Here is a 22,606-nt window from a genome sequence, read left to right on the forward strand (position 1 = left end):
AGGCAGGCAGATCTCTGTGAGTTCGAGGCCAGTCTGGGCTACAGAGCGAGTTCCAGGACAGGCACCAAAACTACACAGAGAAACCCTGTCTCGAAAAACCAAACCAAACCAAACCAAACAAACAAACAAACAAAAGAAACAGGTCAGCTTTAGGAGCCTGAAGAAGGGTAAAAACTCAAGTCCAGCTGTAAAAGTAGGAGAAAGATGGAGGTTCAGGATGGGGGATGTGGGAACCAAGGAGAGTTAAGTTTCTAGGATACTTAAATATTAGTGGGAAGGAGCCAGATGGGAGAGGACAGGAGAACGGGAGGAGGGAAGTAACCGATGGTTTGTGTAAGGTCCTAAGGACAGGACCTCGGATGCCGCCTATGGTGAAGGAACCAACCCAGTGTAGAAGACAGCGGTGCCTGTGCATGGATGTGTGCCGACACACATATGCTTGTGTCCGACACAGGGTGGATGTGTGTGAGGGCATGCCACTGGCAAGCCAGCAGCTCCAGGGATCCTCTCTCTCTCTCTCTCTCTCTCTCTCTCTCTCTCTCTCTCTCTGTCTCTGTGTGTGTGTGTGTGTGTGTGTCATATGCACACATACCAGCACTAGGATTACAGATAGGTGCTGCTGCGCCCTGCTTTTACATGGGTGTTGGAGATCTGAACTCAGGTCACATGCTTATGAAGCAAATGCCTTGCTCAGTGAGCTGTCTCCACAGCCTGTTTTTGAGTAGCTTTAGGTCCTTTCTTTGTTTTGGGGTTTTTTTTGAGTGGGGGAGAAGATGTGAGACAGGGTTTCTTTGTGTAGCCTTGGCTGTCCTGGAACTCACTCTGTAGACCAGGCTGGCCTGGAACTCATATGGATCCACCTGGCTCTGCCTCCCAAGGGCTGGGATTAAAGTCGTGCGCCACCCGCTGCCACCGCCACCGCCGCCACCACCACCACCACCACCTGGCTGGGATCCTGTTTTCTTTTTCCTTCCTTCCTTCCTTCCTTCCTTCCTTCCTTCCTTCCTTCCTTCCTTCCTTCCTTCCTTCCTTCCTTCTTTATTTCTTTCTTTCCTTTCTTTTTTTCTTTTTCTTTTTTTTTTTTTTTTTGCTTTAGGTCTTTTCAATGCCTGAAAGAGTTATAATTTATGCAACAACATAGAGCTGAAAATCATATAGGTGTCTGTGCATGCATGCATGTGTGCATGCGTGCATGCCTGTATGCTCAAATACATGTGTGTGGGTGCAGTGCAGCAGAGGAGGTCAGAGGTTAACTTTTGGGAATCAGTTCTCTCCTTTACAATGTGGTTTCTGGCTCTTCAACTTTGGTTTCAAGTACCTTCTTTACACATTAAACCATCTTGCCAGCCCTTGTGAAAGTTTGTGGGCTAAAATTTCAGTGTTTGTATACTTGTGTCAATGGTTTTTACCAGCTGGAAGTTGGGAAGGGGTATGGGAGAGGAAAGTGGGGGACCAGAATGAATGAAAATAAAGTATGATATCACGTGTGTCTAAAGATGTCGTAATGAAACCCAATACTTTGTACATTAACCTAAAAAATTAATAGAAAACAATGGGCTGGGCATGGTAGGGCATACCACCACTCAGGAGGCAGAGGCAGGTGGATCTCTGTGAGTTCAAGACCAACCAGGGCTACATAGTGAGTTCTGGTCTCAAAACCCCCAGACAAAACATAATAAAAATTAATAGAAATTATGACTTTTAGTAGTCTGTGGTTTTCTGTATAGTTGTCTGTTTTCATTTGGATTTTCAAAGTAATGGCACAATTTCATATGAACCTGCATGTAATTCTTTTTGCATGCAATCTCTATGCAATCACATTCCCTTTGTAGCACTGTTGATATTTCTGGATTTTTTTTCTGAGACAGTGTATCTCTGTGTAGCCCTGGCTGTTCTAGATCTCACTCTGTAGACCAGGATGGCCTCATATTCAGAGATTTTGCCTGCCTCTGCCTCCCGATTTTAACTGAAGTCACAAGCCAGATGTGGTGACACAGGCCCATGACCCTAACTAACACTTAGGAGGTGGAGGCAAGAGGGCCAAGTGTTCAAAGCCAGCATCGGCTGTATGATACCCACTCTCAGGAAAATGAAACAGGTCAGCTTTAGGAGCCTGAAGAAGGGTAAAAACTCAAGTTCAGCTGTAAAAGTAGGAGAAAGATGGAGGTTCAGGATGGGGGATGTGGGAACCAAGGAGAGTTAAGTTTCTAGGATACTTAAATATTAGTGGGAAGGAGCCAGATGGGAGAGGACAGGAGAACGGGAGGAGGGAAGTAACCGATGGTTTGTGTAAGGTCCTAAGGACAGGACCTCGGATGCCGCCTATGGTGAAGGAACCAACCCAGTGTAGAAGACAGCGGTGCCTGTGCATGGATGTGTGCCGACACACATATGCTTGTGTCCGACACAGGGTGGATGTGTGTGAGGGCATGCCACTGGCAAGCCAGCAGCTCCAGGGATCCTCTCTCTCTCTCTCTCTCTCTCTCTCTCTCTCTCTCTCTCTCTCTCTCTGTCTCTGTGTGTGTGTGTGTGTGTGTGTCATATGCACACATACCAGCACTAGGATTACAGATAGGTGCTGCTGCGCCCTGCTTTTACATGGGTGTTGGAGATCTGAACTCGGGTCACATGCTTATGAAGCAAATGCCTTGCTCAGTGAGCTGTCTCCACAGCCTGTTTTTGAGTAGCTTTAGGTCCTTTCTTTGTTTTGGGGTTTTTTTTGAGTGGGGGAGAAGATGTGAGACAGGCTATTGACATTTCTTTAGCATTTGAATCAGTTCATATTTGTCAGCTGTCATCTGTCATGTCCAGTTAGGCTTCGTTTTGTTAGCGCATTTTCTCCTCCTCTTCTAAATTATTAGTCAACCACTTAACTAATGCATGTCTTAGCATTCTTTTAATATAGGTATTTAATACTATGACTGCCTTGAAGAATAGCTCTCTTCTTACAATACTTAGCATTTTTATTTTACTTTACAAATTCTCAGTAAATTGCATTCTGTTCTAGGTTCCAATAATCATTAATGGGAGTTTTGTAATTTAGTTACTTGTGATTTAATTTAATGAGAAAGTGTAACCTGTGAAATGTGGAATTATATATATATATATATATATATATATATATATATATATATATATATATATATGTATCAGTAGGATTTTTGAGACCTAATATCTCCTTGGTCCTGGTCAGTATCATTGATATTTAAAGATAAGGTGTGTCATATTGATTGTTATTGCAACGGCTGCTACTTTCTTATCAGCTGACTTCCTTTCACTGATGATCATTATTTAAAATAATGGATCCAAACTCCCACAAACTGTTGTCACTCCAAATATGTCTAATAGTTTTTGCCTTAGAACGTCTGAGTTTGTAGAGTGTTCTATTATATTAGTCTTTTCTGCTTTGTATTGGAATCTAGTTAAAGTACACTCAAAATTTCTTTCATTTGAACTTGCCCAATATGATTTCTTTAAACTTACTTCTTTTTAATTATGTGAGTCTCTGTGTGCCTGAGTGTGGGTATGTGCATATGAGTGCAGTGCACAGAGAGGCCAGAAGAGGGCATCAGGTTCCAAATTACAGGTGGTCATGAGCTACCCCATCAATGTGGGTGCTGGGAACTAAACTTGGGTCTTCTATAAAAGCAATAAGTGCTATTAATCATTGAGCCATCTCTCCAGGCCTCAGTACATATTTCTATGACACACACACACACACACACACACACACACACTCAAGGGAACCTGAGCAACCCTTATCTCCAGAGTCAGTTGCTCCACTCAGCTTGCAGTTAGTGGCTAAGGGAAGGGCCATCTCCTCCAGAAAGTACTGCCCCCACACACACCCAGCTCCCTGGCACTCCTTGCACCCTCTACAGTGTGTGTTCTTTGGAGGAAGTTTTTTTGTTTTGTTTTGTTTTGGCGGGGAGTGGGGGGAGGGTGTTGGGAGGGGTTGAGGCAGGATTTCTCTGTGTAGTTTTAGTACCTGTCCTGGATCTTACTCTGTAGACCGGGCTGGCCTCGAACTCAGAAAGATCCGGTTGAATCTGCCTCCGGAGTGCTTGGGATTAAAGGTATGAGCCACCACCACCCAGCTGGGTTTTGTTTTTTTTTTTTGTTTTTTTTTTTTTTAAACAGATATTTTCCCTGTAGCTAATACAGTTTCCGGATTTCATCTCAGCATACGGATCTGCCCATAGCAAAGGTGGGCAGGAGGGAGGAAGGGTGTGATGACCTTGGACATTTAGGGTGGGGAGAGTCTTTGCTATGTGGTTCTATGAAAAGAAGCAAGGCAGGGCTAGACAGACCTTCACCGCTGGCTCCCTGGGCAAGCCATGCCCTATCCAGGTCCTCATGCTTGTGGCGCTAGAGTCTCCTGTGCCCCATTGCACGGAGGTGGGGGTGGGGTGGGGGGGGGGGGGGTGCTGTTCTCCCTGTCCTCTCAGAACCCCATGCCCCTGTCACTCTGGGAAAGGCACCTTAATCCAGCTTTGAGTCTCTGCCACTGCCAGTAACCACTTCTCTCTCCTCTGGAAGGCAGATGGGATTAACAGATTGTAGCCACACAGGGATCTGCATGTGCCTCGGAGAAGACAGGTTCTCCAGCTGCCGCTGGGGAGGGAACTATGAAGCCTGCAATGCCCGCCTTGTTTAGAAATCTGCTTGCTGGGGTCAGTGGGTAAAGACGCTTGCTGTCAAGCCTGATGACCAGAGTTCAGTCCCCAGAACCCCCATATTAAAAGAAGGGAAAAATTCCCATAAGTTGTTGACCTTTGACTTACACACACACACACACACACACACACACACACATGCATGCACATACACACACACACACACACACACACACACACACACAATAAATAGTTTTTAAAAAGTCCTTAATCAAGCAGCCTGCATGATGCATCAAGATAGGATGGAGACCAACTACACATGACTGAATTCCCAAAGTCACACGCCTCAGATCGGAAGGAAATACTTAACTCTTGCACAAGACATAGATAGGGAAGTAGTAAACACAGGACTTCAATATGAAGGACATGGGGGCCCTTAAGAACGTGGGCTCTTTCTATCTTACTCAGCCACCATCATAAAGGCACGGCTCTTGAGCCCTAAAAAGATTCTGCTTGAGTTCCAGCCGTCACATCCACCCTCCAAGAAGCAGAGAGAGAGAAGGTTAAAAGGTGGCCCTGATTTTTTACAAAGGACTTCCTGGAAATACCACAGGACATTTCTGCCTATATTTCTTTGGCTACAAAGGAAATATGTGTGATAGCTCCACGTGAGGTCAGTCGGCAAGAGATGTCCCCCAGGGACTTCTAATGGGAGAACATGATGAAGAATTGCAGGTCTTGATTGGCCTGATTCAGCCACTCTGGTACAAAAAGGGACATCTATGGCTGGAGACATGGCTCAGTGGTTAAGAGCACATACTGCTCTTCCAGAGGATCTAAGTTCGATTCCCAGCACCCACATCAGGTGGCTCACAACCATCTGTAACTCCAGCTCCAAGGAACCCAATGCCTCTGGCCTCTGCAGGCGCTGCACTCACATGCACAGATACACATATCCATACTTAAAAATAATTTTTAAAAATAAAACATTAAGAAAAGAAAAATCTAGAAAGAAGTACCAGTGATTGAGCCATAGGACCGTCTTTCTGGAATGGCTGCCACACAGACCTCCAATGTTGGGGAATAGTATTTTAAGGTGTGTTCCTTTTGTTTATGTTGCATTTGTTTAACTCTGTGAAGATGTGTGACTTTGCCTGTGTAAAACACCTGATGGTCTAATAAAGAGCCGAACGACCAATAGCAAGGCAGGAGAAAGGATAGGCGGGGCTGACAGGCAGAGAGAATAAATAGAAGGAGAAATTTTGGAGGAGAGGTAGGAGGGAGAAGGAGCAAGAGAAGGAGGAGAGCCAGTCACCCAGCCACCCAGCCACCCAGCCACCCAGCCACCCAGCCACCCAGTCACCCAGCTACATAGCACAAGCCACAGAGCAAGAGTAAAAGTAAGGTTACAGAAGTAAGAAAAGGAAAAGCCCAGGGACAAAAGGCAGACAGGTTAACTTAAAGTGGAGAAAAGCTGACAAGAAACAAGCCAAGCTAAGGATGGGCATTTATAAGTAAGAATAAGCCTCCGTGTGTGATTTATTTGGGAGCTGGGTGGTGGGCCCCCCAAAGAGTAAAGAGCCAAAAAGCAACCAATAACACTCCAACCTCAGGGAGCATGTCTTAGGCCCCTCCAGTGGGGATGAGAATCCAGGGCCTTGGTGGAGTCCACTCCTGAATAACAGAAACTTTAGGAAGGGAAGAACATGTTACTCTGGGACCCCCAGGAAAGAGGAAATTTGACCTTGATTGATTTAAACACTCAAAGAGATGTGTGTCCAGTATATGACCTGACTGGCTGGGAAAGTAAGCAACAGCTGTGTATGTGAATGTTGAACTCGGTCTGTGTGGCCTGAACTCCTTTCTGCTGGGGAATCCCAAGCAGAATGTGTAGAGCAGGAACAACAGCATGCCTGTGGCATGAATTCTTCCTCTCTGGCCTTGCACGTCTACCTGAGACACAGAAAGAGATAGTGCCCTAAGGTGGGGAGAGCCTAGGACCCTTCGAGGCCCATCATGTGCACAAGGCACACACCCAGAGCCACCTTACTTTGCAGAGGAGAGGTAAGGCCACAGGGCCTCCATGAAGGCAAACCCACCCTGAGTGACAGGTGGGGGACAGACTTCCACTGTGGTTGACCAGGAAGACCCATCCCCAAGGAGGCAGGACCCATGAAGAGAACCTCAATGGCTGTCACCCCAGGCCTACCTAAACCTGGAGCTCCTCAAATTAGCCAAGGGGAAGTTACAGGAATACAAGCAGGACCTCCATGTCTGCTCAGGAGGCCAGTGATGGAGCTAGGCACATGTGGATCCATGGGAGGAATCCAGCAGTGGTACAGGACTGGACCCTGGACCCCAGATAAGTTTTGGGCTATCTAGTGTCTGGAGAATCTATCCCCGTCTACTTGTGGGCTAGCTGGTCCCTGGGAGTAGCCCCATGTAAATGTCCTGCTCTGACAAGCTGATGGGGATGTGGAAAGGGTGTGAGATAGGGATAGATTAAGCATGTGAAATGTGTTACGATGTCTAAGCTGTGTCCCAGTCTCCAAGCAACTGTCTCCTCCTGGACCTGTGTTTCCTCATCAGCAAAGTGAAGTCATGGAAGCTGCCTTTGGCTTCCCTTGGTGTGACTTCAAGCTTCCAACCACAACACCCTGCAAAGTGCTGGACCCGGAACCCTGGGCACAAGTGGCCAATTGGTTGCATTGTATTTTTAGGTAACTGCATAGCAGACTCCTGGGATCTGGGCTAGCCCACTGAAGGATGCTCCTTGCAGCTCAGGCATCCCTGTGAGCCTGTTGTGATATCATAGAGGTTGGCAGAGCGGGAACCTGCATTCCCGAGTGCCTGATTGTGGAACCTGCCCTGGGCACAGGGGCACAGAAGTCTCCAGTGCTTCCTCTCTAACTCCATGGTGGTACTAGGACTATGAGGAGGAGGAGATTGCAGCCTTGTGGTGTCTGGAGTAAAAGTAATTACTCCAGGGTTAGCGGCTGCATGTGTTTGATCTGACTCCGAGTCTAATGAAGAAATATCCCCAAGCAGGCATCTGCCCAGCTTGCCTTGGCGTTGGTGCATTTGTGTATAAAGCTCAGCTTGCTTGAATTGCAACCCATTTTAGGTGGTGAGAAGCCTTCTGCCCACTTTGACTCCATCACCCCCTTTATACTTCACCCTGAGCATTGTTTTCTGGGGTGCGAGATGGAGCAAGACTCTGTAGAACTCAATGGAGTTTCACGGGGCCTTGCAACATTTGGTATGCTAGTGTGGTTTTCAATGGGGACCACCATGGTTTCCTCATCATGGAATGAATATTCCATGTGACCAGGGTGGCTCTGTAGCTATGGAAGTGTGAGGTCACGCCTGTGAGCACAGGGAAAGGGATGCGGGCACTCAGCTGGATTTCTCCTTTTCCCTTTTTATTTAGTCCAGGCCCCCAGCCCATGGGATAGCACTGGCCACATTCAGGGTGGGTCAGTTGATTCTTTCCACAAATGCCCTCGAAGACACCCCCAAAGGTGTGCCTCATCAACGCTCCAGGTGTTTCGTAATCTAATCAAGCTGGCAATGGACACTTACCTAGACACCTATGTCACCCAGCAACAGCTCAGCCCATAGCACAGCCGTCTACGGCATGCCTGGGAACACTTCTCTTTTGACCCAAGGTTTTATGCAAATGAGAAAGACAGCCTTATGTTAGTTCACTCAGACAGAGGGACAGAGCCCGCCATACCCGCCATACCCACTGCGGTAGCTGTGCTAAATTTGAAGCTTCAATGTAAGCTTGAGAAGACAAACATTTCTTATCAAGTAAATATTTTTGGCTTTCTGGGTCTCAAGTCTCTGTCACAGCTACTCAACTCTGGCGTTGTAGTATGACGGCAGCCGTGGACAACATGTGGGTACAGGGACATGTGCTCATTCTAGTAGAACTTGATCTATAGAGGCATGAGTGGGCTGGGTGTGGCTCACTGACCCTTGGTTTGGGGTCACACCAGTTGTTGCTATAATCAAAATGGAATCGGTGTAGCTAGATGAGAAAACCGTGTGTGTGTGTGTGTGTGTGTGTGTGTGTGTGTGTATGTGTGTGTGTGTGTGTATACAGATATGGAAGCCAGAAGTTGACATCAGGTGTCTTCTCTTGCTCTCCATTTTGTTGTTTGGGGTTTGTGTGTTTGTTTGTTGAGACAGACTCTCACCTAACCTGGAGCTCTACAATCCAGCTAGTCCAGCTGGCCAGCAAGCCCCAGGAACTGCCTGTCTCTGCCTCCCCAGCACATGTTTGCGGATGCCCACTGCTGCATGTGCTGGGGGATCCAAACTCAGGTCCTGACCTTACACAGCCAACACTTTCCTTACTAAACCATCTCCTCACCCCTTAAGCAGCTGTTTCTGGCCAGTGGAAGCTCTCCCCAAAGTTTGAATTCGGGCCCAAGACCCCTGCCACCCTAGGGACCCAGACCACACAGAGAGGCTGCATTTGCTGCTATCTACCCCCCCCCCCAAAAAAAAAGGGCAGAGAATCAGGGGCTGCCTTTTAGTTCTTTGCCTGGAAATGTCCTGGGTTTCTTCCTGGACCTCCCTGAGGAGAAGCAGTCATGGCCACACAGATGCAGACGGAGCCAGGAGGACCTCTTTCCACCATAGCTTGGGTAGACACCTGACTGCCAGCGGAAGGAAAATCATAGTCTCCTCCTCTTACCCGTAGGTGGCAAATTCCCAGACACCCTTCCCCCCCCCAACCAGGGAATACAGAGGTACCAAACACCATAAACACCAGGGCATCCCAATACACACCTATGGTAAAGGTGAACTCATAAATCAGGCACAATAATACATTGAAACAGTAGCTACTAATAAAATAGATCAATACAATACCATATTACAATACGAGTTAGGAGAATGTAGCCTTTCACTCTCCAGATAGCTAACTGTACTGCCATTCCTGCCGTGATGCGATGGACCTGTGCCTGCACCATGAGCTGAGGTGATGTGGATGATACAGGCCTTACAAATAAGCATGGACTACCACAGACAACCTGAAAATACATCAGAGGAAGAGCATCTGCTCCCTGTCAGTCTATTGTAGGTGGAGTTTTTCTGCGTTTCAGCAGCCACTTCCCAAATAACCAACACAGAGGCTTAATATTAATTACAAATGCTCAGTCGATAGCTCGGGATTGTTACTACCTAAGTCATATTTAAATCAACCCATATTTCTTATCTATGCTTTGGCTCATGGCTTGTTACCTCATTTTCTACATGTCCTGCTTCCTCGGCAGCTGGCTGGCATCTCCTCTGACTCTGCCCTTCTTCCCATCATTCTCCTAGTTTGATTGGGACAATTAGCTTGTTATTAAACCAACTAAAGTGACAAATCTTCACAGTATACAAAAGGATTATTCTGCAGCAATCTATATTCATTCAGGAGTGATGCTGTTGGGTAGGTAGTGTACACTGTATGGATACACTGAATGCAGTGTCCCAGGTGGCTGGAATAGGTCCACCCAAGTGTGGTGGACTGTGTGTACAAACAAGGATACAAGTATGGAGGCCAGAAGTTGGCCCTTAGAACAGTGCACCATGTGCATTGCTTATTTTTTCAGTTTTCCATCATATATTTCTGGGTAGTCATTGGGTATCTGAAATTCCATAAATCAAAACCTGGAATAGGGGCGGGCTACTGCACCGGATACTCCAATCAGGCATGGAAAGAAATACTCCTGCCTGGGAGGGGTCGCTGAGGTCGCTGGACTCCAAGAGGGCAGGAAGAGTATTCTGAAGAGGACAAGGAGAGAGGGGTTCCCTAGGTTAAGGAGCCAAGCAGGAAGCAGGCAGGATGGAGGACGGCCCCCAGCCGGGAAGGTTCGGTGAGCAGTCTCCAAGCAAAGCCTTCGTCTCCAGGACAAAGGACAGCCAGAGGGAGACATTATTAAATTTGTGCCGCAGGAAGACGAGTCTCGTGGCCATCTGCAGCATGGGTGAGAGGAGGCTGGAGACAAGAGAATCAAAGAGTCCTTTCAAGATCTTGGCAAGCAGTGGTGGGGGCGGGGGAAGATTCTGGATCACTCCAGGAGGTAAAGGCAGGCAGTTAAGGGGGACTGGAGACGCACAGGCTCTGAGATGGATGACTGAGGTGGATACTGGGGACCATCTTAGGAAGCACAGAGGAGCAGGCGTAGGAATGGAGATAACTTTTCTGATGTGGTAAATCCGAGGTGTCTAGGAAACCCCGGAGTGGCAAAGGATGCCTGGAAGCCAGGGAGTGGGCAGCTGAGGTCCCAGGACTCACTCGGCCCTCAGGACTTGCATTCACCCTGTCCACTGCTCTGCTTGCACAGTGAGGCCGTCTGGAGGAAAGCCAGGTCATGGCACAGCCACGGGACCAGACGTGTCACAACTTATACCCAGGAATATTAATTTCCAACAGGTGGGAAGTACAGGCCAGGGAGAGTAGACAGGAAAAGACCTGGGCACCCATTTATCAGGGTTTTAGATCAACCAGACCAGATGTTCTACACACAAAAAAAGAAAAAATGCAAAGAATTTCATAATTTATTCCGCAGACAAGGAGTAGAGAAGGGCAGGGCAGGCAGCCTGGGGTTTCAGGTCAGACAGGAACTGTGGGGCTACTTCCCATAGCGGAGGACAGGCAGTGCCAGACACGTCCCACCATGTCTCTTTGGAGGGCAGGAGCAACATTGCCGTGGAAGAGCAATAGCACCTGCCTCCTGAGGTCCTTCCATCTATCCTCAGGAGGGAGCCCGGTGACCCAGACACTCACCATCCCCTCTCTGGGGTGCTTATGACCTGGGAAACTGTGGGCCAAGACAGGCTAGCCCACATTCTCTGGCCAGCTCTGCCAGCCTCCTTGTGGACCTGGCCATGTGGTCTCGCTCTCCCAAGCTCAGGGAGAGAAGCCTGGGAAGAGGTGAAGAGGGGCCAGACCCCAGGCTGTGTACAACAGAACCCAGAATGGCACCTCAACCCAAGCATTGGCTGAAGAACTGGCATTTAAAAAGCCATGGTGGGGCTGGAGAGATGGCTCAGAGGTTAAGAGCACTGGCTGCTCTTCCAGGGGCCCAGAGTTCAATTCCCAGCAACCACATGGTGGCCCACAACCATCTAGAATGAGACTGGTGCCCTCTTCTGGTGTGTAGGGATACATGCAGGCAGAACACTGTATACATAATAAATAAATCTTTAAAAAGCCATGGTGAAGCCAGGTGGCTGTGACGCACACCTTTAATACCAGCACTTGGGAGGCAGAGCCAGGCGGATCTCGGTGAGTTCGAGGCCAGCCTGGTCTACAGAGCGAGATCCAGGATAGGCACCAAAACTACATGGAGAAACCCTGTCTCGAATTACCAAAATAAATAAATAAATAAATAAATAAATAAATAAATAAATAAAATAAAATAAAATAAAAGGCCATGGTGCCTGTCCAGTGAGATGGTAAAAACACTTGCCACACAGGCCCAATGGCCTAAGTCCTAATCCCCAGAATGGCGAGAATTGGTGCCATAAAGCTGTCCTCTAATCCACACGGTGAGGTTCCAACGTGGGTGCCGGTGATCAAACCTGAGTCTTTTGTAAGAACAGCGCATGCTCTTAACAGTTCAACTCTTTCTCCACCCCCAGCAAATAATTTTTAAATTTTAAATAAGTAGATAGCAGCCCTGGTTTCTGTCTCGTTTCATTTCTATTACCATTGCTATAATAAAACACCCTGGCAAAAAGCAACCCAGAGAGAAAGGTCTGATTTTATCTCACAGCTCCAGGCCATCGTCCACCAGAGCAAGGAAGTAAAGGCAGGAACTTGAAGCAGGTAGCCACACCACAGCCACAGTCAAGAGCAAAGAGAGGATGTGTGGTACTCAGTTCACATCCTGGTTCACATCATGCTGGTACTCAGTTCACATCCTCCATGTTTATATAACCCGGGACCCAAACCAAAGGAATGGTACTGCCCAATTTTAGACATCAATTAATGAAAACAAGATGATCCCCCACAGAGACACCACAGGCCAACCTCCAGTCCCTCATGAGACTCTCTTCCTGAGTGCCTCTAGAATGTGTCAAGTTAACAATTAAAATTGTCAACCATCAGCTTCCACACGTCCATAAAGTACAAAAGTCTGATAAACTAGAGCCCAGGTGGGTCCTTGGAAGCTCACCCTGACCCCCTCAGGCTGGACTGACCCCAGAGTCTGTGCCTCAGTTGGTGAGAGGGGCTGACTGACAGAACACCGGTGCAGTATTTTATTCCATTAGACGGAAGCCAGGGTTAGGGCTTTTGTGGCTATAGGAGAGCCTTGTGTCCTGAAAAGATGAGACCGCTCGGATTATCAGGCATGAATTCAAACTGAACTTGGGACATATGTCCGGGGAGTGTGGGTTGAAAATCTAAACAGCCCTCATTACTCCTTTAAAAAAGGGACATCTTTCAGGATGGAGAGATGGCCCAGTGCGTAAAACACTTCCCTCACAAGCATGAGGACCCCAGCTTGATCCACAAAACCCACATGAAAATGTCTATAGCAGTGGTACGTACTTGTAACCTCAGCATTGGGGAAGCTGAGACAGGGGGATTTCTGGATCTCACCAGCCAACCACTCTAACATAAATAGTGACCTTTAAGGCCCACCAGAAATGATGTTTCTAAAGAGTAACGCCCACCAAGGTTGTCTTTTGGCCTCCACACGTGTGCACACGTGTGTATGTACCTGTGCACGCTCACTATAAACACACACAGAAATAAAGGGACATCATTTGGAAATCGCCAGCCCACCATAGTGACTCCTCCCTCACCAACTGCATGCCCAGGGAACACTCGGGCATAGCCAGTACCTTAGAGTAGGCATCTGCCAGCCACAAGCCCAACAGGGACAGACTGTAAGGTACAGGACATGACCACAGCACTGGGTCTATACCGTAGGCTCCAAGAGTAGCAATGTAGAGAGCCAGCAGGACCAGGCAGGGCACAAGTGACTGGCACAAGGTCACCACTGTTGGACTCCAGCTCCCGGAAGGAGCAGCTCAGCCTATGAGGGCTTGCCAGCTAGGACCTACTAGGTGCATGCTAAAGGATGTGGGGGAGGATTGTTGGAAGCAGTGTGTAGAAGGAAGAGAGAAAGAGGTCTCACAGTAAGCCACTCAGCTATCTTCCAGGGTAGCTTGTCTCAGGGGTCCCTGGGGGGGGAAAAGCCCTAGCCTCCATTCTGTAGCTCGCTCTCCTTAGGCCTCGAACCCCCTCATCGGTAACACTGACCTCATGGCACTACCTTCTTGCTAATTTGCAGACTCCCTGATCAGGCTCAGTCTCTGTGGCGTAAAGTGTCGTCCCCAACCCGGGGCGCACGGGGACTCTCAGGGACCATTTGTTGAGGGAAGAATTAAAAAAAAAAAAATGAGTAGGTTATTCAGGATTTCAGAACTGGCATGTTGGGGAGAGGGGGGGTGAGGCTGGGTGGAGGGGGTAGAAGTGAAGCTTCCTCCTCCTCTGCTCCCCCCCCTACACGGGCCCCCTCGTCCTGAGTGGCTGGGCCCCAGTGAGGGAGCCAGCAGACCAGCAGCGTCCCGGCTGCCGGGAGCAGTGACTCAGCCGCCATCTGTTATCTAATGAGAAGATGACAAGCCAATTGGCGAGCGTCCCCCCCATCTCTTTAATATGGCAAATCGAAAAATGTGACTTCTCTTGATCTGTATTTCTGACTCGCTCACTCTTACTTCTTTTCATTCCACAGTGAACAGAGCCAGGGTTTGCCAGGCGGCCCTCCGGAGACTCCTCGGTGCAGAGCGTTATCTTTTGCTAAAGGTGAGGAGGGTCCTGCCCAAGTCACAGCCTCCCCGGCACTGCCATGGAACTGGATCAGCTCAAACCTGGTGTCGGTCGAGAACGTCAAATCCATAGCCCACTTCAGAGAGGCTACACTGCCGTGGTCAGTGACAAGCTGGCCGTGCAGGACAGGGAAAGTTGGAGGCTGCACCTTGGGTAGGGGCAGAAGGTGGGAAGGACCTTCGCTCCAGGCCAGTCCCATAGCTGACCCTATGCGTGCTTTTGGAAGTCCGTGTCTCTATCTGCAGGGAGGCATGGCTAAGCCCCAGTGTTCTGAAGGTATCCCTGAAGGTGAGGTCCTTCCTTTGGGACAAGGGTTCCAAGGCCTGGTAGGGCTCTGTACGCCTCTGGGCAGACTGGACATCCTCTTTTAAGAGGATATGGTCCACTGTAGTCAAGTTCCCTGTGTGTTGAGTAAGCCTTGGGTCTAGGCATGTATGTTAGAAGGAAGGCGGCACCCACCAGGTGCAAGAACTATCTACCACAGAGATGCATTTGGAAAGGAAGTCCCAAAAGTGCCAGCCTTGAGCAGTGAAGGCCACCTCTTCCTAATCAGAGGTCAACAGTAAGTCATGTGCAGCTTAGCCATAGAACGTATTGACTGACCCTATTGTTAGGAGGGTCCACTCTCTTCTCTCTGGAGTTTCTCTCTCTCTCTCTCTCTCTCTCTCATTGTTTTGTTGTGTTTGAAACAGGGTCTCATGCAAACTGATCTCAAGCTCACTGTGTAGACAAAGATGGATTTGAACTCCTAATGGTCCTGTTGAAGCCTCCCCAATGCTGGGATTACAGGTGTGTGGCACTGTGTATCTCAACTGTGTCTTCCTTGATCCTTACAGGCTCCCGGGATACAGGAGCCCTCTGGCCCCACAGATTATTTATTTTTCTTATGATCATAGCTCCTAGCTCATGGGGCCACACAGTGTGTCCATAAGAACGTACATTTAGGAATTGAACAAGCCAGGGTCTGGTTCCGCTTGAATGAAGGAACCCCTTTGAGATTTGGTTTCAGAGACAGGTGGATCTCTGTGAGTTTGAGGTCAGCCTGGTCTGCAGAGTGAGTTCCAGAATGGCCAGGGCTACACAGAGAAACCCTGTCTCAACAAACAAACAAACAAACAAAAACAACAACATTGATAAGGACAAGGAGACTCAGTTTCCCCACCTGTTCAACAGACTCAAATGCTCACCCCAATGACCCAGTGAGTCTGAGCAAATGGAGGGGTCAGGGCTCACTGTCGGAGCGACCACTGCTTCTCATCCTTGTGTCAAGTCTCTTCATCCCGAAATCTGGCCACCAGCTCTCCTTCCTGCCCGGACAGAGGACCTGGGGGGCAGGAGGGGCTGAGACATGGCCACGTGCTCTGCCTCAGTCCAAAAGCCCTGCTCACGTGACCATCGACAGTGGATTGATGAAATTAAGCACAGATGGCTACTTTGTTGTTGTTCTGTGAACTGACAGCTGCTGGTATAAAAATAAATTAAATTAAATTTCACATAAGTCAGACTTTTTTTTTGTATTTTTTTTTCAAAATGATCTAAGTTTCTCTGTGTTGTTGTGGTTAGATTGTTTTCTTTCTTTTTAACATACGGAGGCAGAGAAAACTCCAGGGCACCAGAAACACGAAGGAGAGGCTCATCCCTCCCCTGCACAGCCACCTCCTTGACTTTCTGAAAGGCCGTGGAGCTAACGGTTAAATCTCAGCTGTGCTGAATTCAGAGCTTCGGCTGGGAGGCCACAGAGGCCTGGTGTGAATCTGGGGCGGGCCCCCACCAGTCAGGTGAACTTGGGCTCTTTCCCTTTGCCTTCTTTCCCCGCGCTCCGGTTTACTGTTCCGTACAGGAGGTGAGAATAACGGCCCCTCAGGATGAGGCGTGGGGAAGCAGGCCCGGCTCCCGGAGCTCCGTGGCTCCCAGGTAGCTGTCAGTAGCTGGGAAGCTGTGAGTACGGCATCTTTATACACCGAAGCATCACCATGGGGTGCATGGGGAGACACCCCTCGTGCCTGCCTATTATCCAGAAGACTCTCAGAAGGTCCTCCCTGAAACCAGTCCTCGCCCATCCACACTCACCTCGGCCTCTCTGAGCCTCCCTTCTGCCCTCAGGACCCCTGGATAGGAATCCATGTATGCCTGCAGAGGAAGTGAGGACTTGGCCTGCTATTCACTGGCCATCCTGTGACTGAAGCCCTCAGTCACCCGCCGCCGTACCTAGGAACTCCCTTCTCCTCTCCACAGCCCGGCCTGGAGCCACTGGTTTCTTAAACACACTGCCTCTGGCCTCTGGTGACAGACTTAATGGGGAGCATCCAGCCCAGGTGGCAGATCAAAGCCCCTGAGGAGCTGCACATGCCACATTGGCTGACACATGAAGAAAGTGGTCTGGCACGAGACAAGATAGCCAGCCAAGGGGGGGGGGGACAAAGGTGGGAGAAACGTCCCAGGGCACTCTCAACTCTTCCCACAGTCCAGCTGTCCACCCAGGCGCTGCCCTTCCCTCCTGCCTACGCCAGCCCCACTCACTGCCTGCCGCCGCGACCAGATTGCTCTGTGAGTGGCTAGCTGACCATCCAGGGAGACGATGTCACTGCAGACACAGTGGCAGGCCGAGAGCGGAGGAGGACGCACACCCTGAATTCCCTGAGAGAGTGACAGGAGCTGAGGCATGGGGGGGGGGGGGCTGTGTGTCTGCGGATGTGAGGAAGGGGAGGGCCTCTGCACAGGTGTGGATGAAGGGGTGTGTGTTCAAGTGTGTCGAGGGGGGTGGGGACAGCGAGGGAAAGGCCGTGGAGGCCGCGAGCCAGGCTGTGGAAGCCCCAGGGTTCCGCGAGGACCAAAGGCTCATCTGTGGTCGGGGGGAGCCGGGGCTATGCCTTTCATCAACCCACGTGGCATGTCCAGCCTTGAATTCACTCCTGAGGATGAACACTTAGGCCTCCCTCCTCCTGCTCAGCCGCCAGGCCCACTGCCCCAGGGAGCTGAGGGCCTGTGTAGGTTACAGCAGAGACATTTCTGGCTTCTGGGAAGGGGACAGGGGAATGCGCTGGAAGACCAGACAGACAGGATGCTACTGCAGTAAGCCAAAGGCAACCTAGGAATGAAGAGAACAAGATGGAAGGTGGAGGCAGAAGAGAGAATTTGGCACCCGGAGCTGCAAGAGGAGTTGGTTCTGGGCAGTTACTCTACATACGTCCCTAGCCAGATGGAGCCCCAAACCTCTCAGGAACATATTCTCACACCCTTTCTCATCTCGGGACCCAGCACAGCCTGAGGAGGAAAGGATAGCTCACAGAGGGTATTAAGGGTGAGAGGGAAAGAGAATTTCCTTAAAACACCTTTCTGAGACCCCGGGGTGGGAGCAGAATGCTTCTCTGACCTTGGACAAGGGCCTGGCCATCACTGGGCCCCCTGGTGACATCACCCTAGGGGGTTCAGGGTGCAGTCAAAACACCCTAGATCGGGTGGCTTACCAAGGTGTTCAGGGTGTGGTCAAAACACCCTATATTGGGTGCCTTACCAGGGGGTTCAGGGTGTGGTCAAAACACCCTAGATCGGGTGGCTTACCAACAACAGGTCCTGACCCGCCTCAGCGGCAAAAGCTAGAAGCAGCCCAGGACCCAGGAGCCTGCAAAGTCAGAGCCTGGGGTGGGAAGGCTCTTAGTCACTCTGGTCTATTCTGGAGACACACCGGCCATCCTAACCTTTATATGTATAAATCCATCTTTACTAAGACAAACTCTAGGTTTACATCCTTCCAGTTTTTTCTTTTATTTACTGCTTTTCTTTATTAATACCATGAGACATAACAGCATTAATAAATGAATGTAATATTAGAAAGAAAAGAAGGGAGGGTGGGAAGGGGAGGGAGGGAAGAAGGGAAGGAGGGAGGGAGGAAGCCGGATGGACCCCCCCCCACACACAAGGGTGTTAATCCACACATGAGGACTCTGCTCTCAGGATGGGTCACCTACCAAAAACAGCGCCTGCACATCCTCACCTGGGAAGAGAGAAGTCTACATGCAGGTTTATAGGGGACATGGACATTCAGTCTAAGGCAGCATCCACGACACAAATGATATGGACAAGAGCCATCGCTTCCCAGTTTGTTTCAGAAGCAGCTGAGCCTCGCTGCGAGTCTACTACACCCACTACGTGTGTGGAAATGACAGTCTGTCCTGCTCCCGTGAGAGAATCCAGAACTCCCTATCCTGAGGGGGCGGAGCTGAGTCTGGCCCTCCTCCCCCACCTAGGCAACGCCATGGTGAACATTGTCAGCCTGGCTGCCTCGAGAAACGCCCAGAAGGCAAAGCTCTAGGCTTGTCTGTGAGGAACTTTCTAGAGCATATTAACTGAGGAACAGCGGTCCACCCTAAATGGCATCATTTGATAGTCTGGGCTCCTGGGCTGCATGAAAAGAAAGCTAGACCGAGGTAGTGGAGTACACCTGTCGTCCCAGAATTTACGAGGCAGAAGCAAGGAGATCTCTATGAGTTTGAGGCCAATCTGGTCTACACAAAGAGTTCCAGGCCGGCTGAGGACCCTGTCTCCAAAAATATAAGTAAATAAGTGATTTAAAAAACAAATTAAAGTGAGCCGCGGAGTCCGTCTCTATCTGCTTCCTGTTGCTGGGTGCTGTAGAGTCAGCTGCCTCAAGCTGTGTGCCGGAATAAACTCCTCCTTTCTTGCCTTGCTTCTTGACAGGCTTTTGGTCGCAGCCACCCTCAGAGAGGGCAAATATGGTACGTCAGGACTGCTGATTCCCAAGGGAGGAGTGCTGTGGGATGTCCTTCTGCGTGCTGTGAATGTGCGTGGCTCCCATTGGATAATAGATAAAGCTATTTTGGCCTATGGCAAGAAAGTTTACAGCCAGTCAGGAAATCTAAGCAGAGATACAGAGAGAAAGGCAGAGTTGAGAGAGAGAGAGAGAGAGAGAGAGAGAGAGAGAGAGAGAGAGAGAGAGAGAATTAATTTAAGCCTCTGAGTAATTATTTTATAAGCAGCTGTGGGACTGTGGGTGGGGGAGATTTGTCCCGACCACAAGGCCGGCAGGGACACAGAGAAACTTTCCTCTACAGAGGAGGAGTCCTAAGGTGAAGTAGCCCCAAAGGACACGAGGCCAGCAGGTCCTAAGTGTCCTAACTGAGCATCCAGGGCTGTAGGCTCCTTGGACGGGGACCAGTGTGGAACTGAAACGCTAAGACACAGATCCGAGGTTCAGGAACCAGAAAAAAGCTCACTATCAACCAAACTTGGCCTGGTGAAGAGGAGTGCAGGCCTCCCTCCTCCCTTGGGGCACCTGGAGCCGTCCAGGAGACCTAGGAAAGTACCCTGGACCAGCAGTCAGAGAATTATGGCAGCCTTACTTCCCACAGCATCCCCTGGCACACCTGACTGCATGGTCAAAAGTACCCCACACTGTGGCTGGCTAAAACAGAAGCCACCGGCCACTACTGCCCACAGAACTCTTGAAATTGTAGCTAATACAAGGGAGGGACTGGAAAAAGCCCAAACTCACATTTTATTTCATCTAAATTAGCATTCATTTAAATAACTCCATGTGGCTAATAGCTTCCACACTGACTGCACAGTTTCAGACCGAGAGCTTCCGTTTTCTAATCTATAAACCAGGAATCCCGACCTCTCAGGAAGTTGAAGGATAACATAATAGTGATGATGATCATTGGCCATAAAGAAACATCATGAAACAAACACTGTCTTTTGAGAAACAGAGAGTCATCCTGTCTTTCGTCAGGTCCCCGGGAAGTCCTGGTCTTCAGGCACAGAGCAGGGAGAAGCAGACCTTGTGTTCATGGAATCCACTGAAGACTTGATCACCCCACAAACTGGCAGTCACCATGAGCTCAGCGAAGACAAAGGACAGCCAGTAAAGTGAGAGGCCATGCCATCCTAGATGGACTTTGTGGTCTGAACCTTCTCTTGCCCGTGAGATCAACTCTAGCCGAGAGCCTCCTAGATGTAGAGCTTCTGGAAGCCAAGTTGGGGAGTCCCTGCTGCTGACCAGTCTAGGTAGCCTGGACGGGAGACCCAGAGGACAAGCCAGGACTCAGTACACTTCTGCCTCGTGAATCCTGCCTCAAACAGAGCTGTCTATCCAGCGATGCTCTGACGCTGTCCATGAAGAATGTAGACAGTCTGTGGCCTCAAAACAACATGGCTGCCTGAGCAAGACCAGCACAGTGACAACGGAAGCTGACGCATCACTGCGGACCGGGAAAAACCATTTTAATGGTTCCACCCCCTGACGAAGAACTGCAGGTGCTCAATGCCTGCTGAGAGAGGGGGCATCCATTTCCTCCAGGGCTGAGCTTCCACATAGGCTGTCTAATCCCAAGTGGTCAGCCTTGGACACATAAACACAGGAACAAAGCTAAATAAACTCAGTAGGTTGTATATACATGTGTGTGCATGTGTGTATGTATAACAATAATAATTTAAAAAGAGATTATGAACTTGTAAGAAGAGTGATAAAGATGTAAGGCTAATATGTGAAGTTCTCTGAAACATTCTTTTGTTTTAGTTTTGGGGTTTTTTTGTTATTGTTTCTATTTTTTGTTTTGGGACCTTTTAAGATAGGGTTTCTCTTTGCAGCCCTGGCTATCCTCGAACTCACTCTATAGTCCAGGCTGGCCTCAAACTCACAGAGATCCACTAATAATGCAGCACTTGGAGGTCTACGTTAGGAAGATCTGGAGTTCAAGGTCATCCTCAGCTACATACTGAGTTGAATGTCAGCTTAGGCTACAGAAGATCTGATTGTCCCCCGCCCCCCAACAATCTGTAGGGCACAGGATGGAGGAAAGACGTCAGCTCTGTGAATGAACTCTGTCTGGTCTAAGATGTCCTGCTTGGCTTCCTATTGCTGTGATAAGACACCATGACCAAAAGTAACTTGGGGAGAAGAGGGTTTATTTCACCTTACAGCTAACAGTCCACCATGAAGGGAAGAAGTCAGGGCAGGAACTCACAGTAGGAACTCGGAGGCAGGAACTGAAGCAGAGGACCTGGGGGGACCACTGCTTACTTACTGGCTTGATCCCCATAACTTGCTCAGCCTGATTTCTTATAGACCACAGGACCATCTGCCTGGGTGGTACCACCCATAGCGGTCTGGGCCCTCCTACATCAATCATTCATCAAGGAGTGCTCTACAGACTTGCCTATACAACCAGTTGGCTGGAGGCATTTTCTCAGCTCATGTTTCCTCTTCCCAGATATTCCTAGCCCATGTCAAGTTCACAAAACTCCTAACCATCACAGAGGGGAGCCAGAGCCCTCCATCTTCTGACCTAGGTTTTCCAGTTCAGTAAAAAAGATGCTGAAGCCACTGAACTTTTTTGGTTGGTAAGAGCTGTGGCTTTCTCGAGCCCTACAATGTCTGTCGATGAACAGTAATGTCCACTCATGGCCAGACGTGAAGCTAAGGTTGGCATTTTTGTTGTAGTCTCCATTAGTGAAGGAGACTGTATGGTGTGTGGACTCCTGAGACAGGACAGAGACTGAGGCCTGGGTGGGGGGTGAGACAGAGCCAGCCAGACTGCTCTGTGACACATTATTTTGTGCTTGCCAGGCTGGGGCTCTCAGCCTTCTACTTAATGGCTTCTACATCAGAATGTCCTGTCCCTGCTGTGGCTACAGTCCCAAACATCAGGCTGTAGGCCCCACCGGTTTGCTCACCCTCAGACAGGAGGTGTGAAGTGGACCCCTGAGGAGTGAGGAAATCATTAAAGGCCTTTGGTATTTTTTTAAGGACATTTGCTATTGCTATTACCACAACGCCACAGGCTGAGTAAGTTATGAAGGAAAGAGGTCCGTTCTGATTCATGGTTGTGGTTCAAGGTCAAGAGGGACCTCTGGCGAGGGACGCTTGCTGGAGGCAGCACAGAGTGTCACACAGGATGAGTTACAGAGATGCTCAACTGTCTCCCAGTCTCTCCCTTGTTTCCTATTTTGTTCTGTTTGAGCCTGTAGTCCAGGCTGATCTTGAACTTGTAGCAATCCTCCTGCCTTGGCTTCCCAAATTCTGGGCTTGCTGGTGTGAGAGGCTAAGTATGACTTCTCCTCCTCTCCTTACCAAGCTTCAGATCCAATCATAGGGCCCACCCGGATGACTTCAATCCTTTGCATCTCC

Source organism: Peromyscus leucopus, chromosome 14 (genome assembly GCF_004664715.2).
Source record: "Peromyscus leucopus breed LL Stock chromosome 14, UCI_PerLeu_2.1, whole genome shotgun sequence".
Lineage (NCBI taxonomy): Eukaryota > Metazoa > Chordata > Mammalia > Rodentia > Cricetidae > Peromyscus > Peromyscus leucopus.